We start from the raw sequence: 6,155 nt of genomic DNA, 5'->3' as shown, positions 1-6,155 counted from the left end.
CAAACCACCTCGTTCTTTTTCAAGGTCTGAGCTGCAGTCCCCAGGGAATCTCTGTCCTCAGAGCTGAAAATTATGCATTTTTTTTGTTGCTGCTGGTGGTGCTGTTGTGAAGAGCAGAGCTGGGGGGCAGGCAGCCGTCTGCCTTGCCACGGGTTGTGTTTTAATGAGAATTAAAGGAGGGCAAAGTGAGAGAGAACACTCTTTGTCGCCATCAAAGCTTTAAAGGGGAGGGATGATACATATTGTAAGCGACCTTCTGCTGCATATGATGTTTTCTGTCGCCTTGCAGGCAGGCACCCGATCCGGGGAAAGCATTGCCCCACCCTCTCTGACCTCACTTTCTTTTTTACAAAGCTTTTTATTGGTTTTACATGGTTTTATAAGTTTAAACTTTTATCCATTTCAAACATTAAAACAAAAGCTTCTTTCGAAGCTTCGGACCTCCTTCCCTCCCACCATGGTTCCTCCTCCTCATCCTCTTCTTCATCCTCTTCTTGTTCCTGTTTTTCCTTTTCCTCCTCCCCCTCCTCTTCTTCATCTCCTTCTCCTTCTCCTATCCCTCATAGCCGAGTAAGATTGTCCTCCATAAACATGGTTTTAACAGTGAGTCCGTAAGTGACTGCGGAGGCCAATTCCGGATCCACACATCCTTCCACAGTGAGGACAGAGGTTTCCGGGCAGGAGTTGATCACAGTGAGGGTTTGCCAAGCGTGCTTTCCTCTTAGCACGTTTCTCCCTCGCGTCCTGAGTTCGAGTGTCTTCAAAGCCCACAACACCTTTGGCAAAGGCTGTTCTCCAACTGGAGCGCTTGCAGGCCAGTGTTTCCCAGTTGTCAGTGTTTATACTACATTTTTTGAGATTTGCCTTGAGAGAGTCTTTAAACCTCTTTTGTTGACCACCAGCATCACGCTTTCCGTTTTTAAGTTCAGAATGGAGTAGTTGCTTTGGAAGACGATCATCAGGCATCCGCACAACATGACCAGTCCAACGAAGTTGATGTTGAAGAATCATTGCTTAAAACACTGGTGATCTGAATCTAGAACTCAGGCATCCTCTAACTGCCTCCAGGCACTCACACAGGACCTTCACCGCCTTCACTGGTTCTGATTTGAAAGAGAGGTAGAGCTGGGTATCATCCGCATTCTGATGAACACCCAGCCTTGGCATCTTCAATTGGTGCTGGGAGAAAAACTCCCACCTGAAATCTTGGAGAGCCAAGTGTAAAAACATAAATTCGGCTGGCCGCTGTGCAGCTCAAAAATAGCTGCTTCCCAAGGTTTTAATCCGCCGACGGCGTCCTCCAGAACCTCTTCCCTCCATGCGCTCCCTCCTGTAAAACTTGTGATTCCTGCTATCGATCATGAAATAGCGGTTGTTGATGCCCAGCAAGCCCGGGGCCCCCGCCAAATTGTTTTCTTCTGCAGCTTTGTTGCTCCCCACCCCCCCCGGCTATTAAACACCATCCTTTCTCCAGCCGAGTCATAAATATGTCAGTAACTTGCTGGACTTTGCCATCTTGTTCTGAGTTACTCTGCTCTCTTTTCCTGCTATCAGCAAAACAAGACACTCTCATGCTGAAAAGCAATTTGCTGAGTGTTTAAGAGACGGCTTCTACCAATTGCCTGCCTTCCCCCCGCCCTTCCCCAAAAATCCCAGGCCTAACAGTGACTGCGTTGCCCTGCGAAGACCAGATGTCCTCTTCTGCCCACTTCTCTATTAAATCTTCATTTGATCATTTAATCTTTGTCTGCCAACTCCTCCGTGACATGCAATAGCTGCCCGCTGACGGCATAAATTGTCTGGACCTGTTACTAGAGAATCCCGGAGCTCATCGTGGGGAGGAAGAGCGTGGGTTTAGTCAAAAGGAGAACCAAACACAGCTACATCTAGGGAGGGTGATAATCTGGGGGCGCCGATTCAGAGGGGCTGAACCCCTTAGAGTCCCCCAATATTTGCTAGCGGGGGAAGGAGCCTCCACAATGTTAGTCTGGGCATTGCATGTGACGTCACCACCCTGTTGCGTGCAATGCCCAGGAATGTGGTTTCGCCTTCTCTTGTGAGCTGGAGGCTGCTTCCCCTCCATGGCAGGAGGCGCAGGAGCTACCGGGCATCATGCTCGATGTCGCACAAGACCCGTGGATGTGACGTGCAACATCAGTCCCCCCCCAATCTCCCTCCTGAGTCGGCACACCTAGTGATCATCCCGAGTGAGCTATAGATCATTCAGAAGGAGGGACAGGGGGATAATCCCAGCGTCATAGTGATAATTCTGAGCGAGGGACAGATAATTCAGGAGGGACAGGTGGATAATCCCAGTGTCATAGTGATAATTCTGAGCTAGGGACAGATCATTCAGAAGGAGGGATAGGTGGATAATTCCAGTGTCGTAGTGATAATTCTGAGCGAGGGATAGATAATTCAGGAGGGACAGGTGGATAATTCCAGTGTCATAGTGATAATCCCGAGTGAGGGATAGATCATTCAGGAGGAGGGACTGGTGGATAATCCCAGGGTCACAGTGATAATCCCAAGCGAGGGACAGATCATTCAGAAGGAGGGAAAGGTGGCTAATTCCAGTGTCATATCGATAATCCCGAGCGAGGGATAGAGCATTCAGAAGGAGGGACAAGTGGGTAATTCCAGCGTCATGGTGATAATCCCGAGCGAGGGATAGATCATTCAGGAGGGACAGGAGGATAATCCCAGTGTCATAGTGATAATTATGAGCAAGGGATAGATCATTCAGAAGGAGGACAGGTGGATAATCCCAGGGTCACAGTGATAATCCCGAGTGAGGGATAGATCATTCAGGAGGGACAGGTGGATAATCCCAGTGTCACAGTGATAATCCCGAGGGAGGGAGAGATCATTCCGAAGGAAGGACAGGTGGATAATCCCAGTGTCACAGTGATAATCCCAAGTGAGGGACAGATCATTCAGAAGGAGGGACAGGTAGATAATTCCAGTGTCATAGTGATAATCCCGAGCGAAGGATAGATCATTCAGAAGGAGGGACAGGTAGATAATTCCAGTGTCACAGTAATAATCCTGAGTGAGGGATAGATCATTCAGAAGGAGGGACAGATGGATAATTCCAGTGTCTTGAGCGAGGGAGAAAAACATTTCTAGATGCTGTGCATCATTTTCTGCTCATCTGTCATGTCGCCTTTCTCACACTTTACATGGGGGGGATAGGAAGTGCCTTGCTTTTCTTCAAGAAGCAGATTCCATCTGCATAAAAAAAACCTTTTTATGATTGTTCATTAAGCCCCTGAAAGACACGATCGCAAAAGAGGTATGATTCATCAGCTCAGAATGGGAGCCTCAGGAATTAATTAACTCCTTCTTTAATGCTGTTTTGTTTTTTTTCCAGCTGCGTTAGGTAAACTACCTTCCTGCACTGATCTGCTGACTTTGTCAAGTTGCACCTTGTTGTTTTCTTAATGTCGCTTGTTAAAAACCTGTAAGGTTGTTGTTTAGTCATTTAGTCGTGTCCAACTCTTCGTGACCCCCTGGACCAGAGCACGCCAGGCACTCCTGTCTTCCACTGCCTCCCTCATGCTGGGAGCTTCGAGAACACTGTCCCACCATCTCGTCCTCTGTCGTCCCCTTCTCCTTGTGCCCTCCATCTTTCCCAACATCAGGGTCTTTTCCAGGGAGTCTTCTCTTCTCAAGAGGTGGCCAAAGTATTGGAGCCTCGGCTTCAGGATCTGTCCTTCTAGCGAGCACTCAGGGCTGATTTCCTTCAGAATGGAGAGGTTTGATTTTCTTGCAGTCCATGGGACTCTCCAGAGTCTCCTCCAGACCAGAATTCAAAAGCATCCATTCTTTGGCGATCAGCCTTCTTTATGGTCCAGCTCTCACTTCCATACATCACTACTGGGAAAACCATAGCTTGAACTATACGGACCTTTGTTGGCAAGGTGATGTCTCTACTTTGTAATAAACCTGTAATAATTAAGTGCAATGGGGGCAAGAGGAAGGGGAATTTCTGCCTGGAAACTTTTACAGTTTTCTGCAAATGTGGAAGACACACCCTAAGACCTTTTGACACCCAAGATGTGCATTTTTTAAGGACAAATTTTGTGATTGCAAGTTGTTTTAAACTTTATTTTAGATTGTGGTAAGCTACCTTATGGTGAAGGGAAGGTACTAAAATCGCCATCTTCATCCAGCTCTCTCCTCCCTGTAGCACAGTGTTGTACAGTGGTTAGAGGGTCACCTCTTGGCAGGACTCACACCCCGCTTCTATGCCAGAATTGGGTACTTCCTGCCTGCCTGTAAAAAAAAGGCAAAGGACCCCTGGACGGTTCAGTCCAGTCCAAGGCGACTATGGGGTTGCAGCGCTCATCTCGCTTTCAGGCCAAGGGAGCCGGTGTTTGTCCGCAGACAGCTTTCCTTTTTTTTTTTTTTTTTAAATAATATTTATTGAAGTTTCCAAAATACAGAAAGAGAAGAAAAGAAATTATGAGGATACATTCAGAACCTTATTTTCAAACATCCACTTTCTGGGACTCCCCCCTTCCCCCACCCCTACTGTATTCCCCTTTCATATTGTTGTTTCCACAAGTTCTATTTCTGATTTAAAGCACAATTTATATACCCCATTGTTCAAATTTAAATTTATACAAACCTTATGCAACACCCTTGATAAAAAAAAAGCAAAAGATCTCTCCCCATAGCCCACCCCCTTTTCTTTCCACAATGTCCCCCTTTTTTCCCATTAAAGTAAAAGCACACAGAATAAAAGTATAAAAAAATAAAAAATATATTAGAAAAAAGAAAACCAGTTCAGAAAATAGTTGCAAGCCTTTGGATTCTAATTCTCCCTCCCCTTCCCCGGTTTAATTTCCCTTATCCTCCAATCTATGTTTCCAGCCTGGAAATCTTAAGTCCATCAATCCCATTTTTCCCCCAACTCCTTGCAGAATTATTTCCCATTTCTAGGATTACTTTCTTTAAAAATTAATTCCTAAATCTTTAAAAATGTCAAATTATAAAATTCCCCCCATTGTTCTTTCAAGGTTATAGTCCAGCTTCCTCTTGTTCCGCTGCTAAAACTTTCTTATTCAGAAGTTTAGTAACTCTACATGGGTTGTTGTTATTCAGGAACAAAAACTTGCGTTCAGTCCCTTCCTTCTTCAGTAAGGTATTCTGTTGTCTCCTTTTAGTCTAAACACCCTGTAGACAAGATTCAGTTTCCGTTTTGCAGCTTTCCCAGGAGATAACCAGTTCTGTGAAATTCCGGAGTGTTGTATTTTTCCCGGCTTACGCCCATCTTTGTAATGTCCCGAAACTCCTCTAGGGGGGTTGTTGTAACTTTGTTTCCAAAAATCCGATTGTTCTCCGTATTTTCGCCATTTTGTATTCAAGTCTTAACAAATTATATCAAGTTGTAACAAATTTGACCAGCAAGGTCCTTGTAATAAAATCCTCTTTAATATTCCGACTTTGACAGCTACTTTGACAGCTGTCAAAATCACCGGCTCTTTTCACCAGGCTCACTCCTCAATCGCCCCGGTTCCCAGGGAGGGGGGTGCATTTTCCTTCTCCTTCAATTCTTCCTCCAGCACAATTCTTGTACTTTCCCATCATGGAATTCTTAATTTAGCAAAGATACCGTTCTTTTTGGGCCTTGGCTTCCCAATCCTTGTTTTAAAATGTCTACAATAGGGAGGGGGACTGACTTCCTTTTTAGATCCCCCCCCGCTCGTCTCAAATCCCAAAAATTTTTCTTCTTTTAAACCCGATTTCCAATTTACTCACGGGTTGTTGTTAAAAGTCCAAATTCTCAATGGAAGAAGTCAGCGCTCTCCGCCGGATGGCATGCGGCTTCGCTCGGCAGGGATGGCAGAGGACTCAAAGCACCACGCTTCTCCCCGGCACCCGATCCGTAGCCTTTAAAAAGGCTCCTTCACGAGTCGGGAGGGCGCTAGCGGTGCTAGCCGAGTCTCCAAGTCCACGGCCCCCGTGGCCGTGGTTTCTAAGGGTCCCCGCATCGCCGGTGCGGTAAAACCCAGCCCCTGCCGAGCCGGCTCCCTCCGGAGCTCGGAGGGAGTCCGCCATTCGGCGATGGCGCCAACCCGGAAGTCTGTCCGCAGACAGCTTTCCGGGTCGTGTGGCCAGAAGGACTAAACCGCTTCTGGTGCAACAGG

The sequence above is a fragment of the Podarcis filfolensis genome, assembly GCF_964270895.1.
Source record: "Podarcis filfolensis genome assembly, chromosome: 18".
In the NCBI taxonomy this organism is placed as follows: domain Eukaryota; kingdom Metazoa; phylum Chordata; class Lepidosauria; order Squamata; family Lacertidae; genus Podarcis; species Podarcis filfolensis.
Note: the sequence above shows the minus strand (reverse complement) of the source record.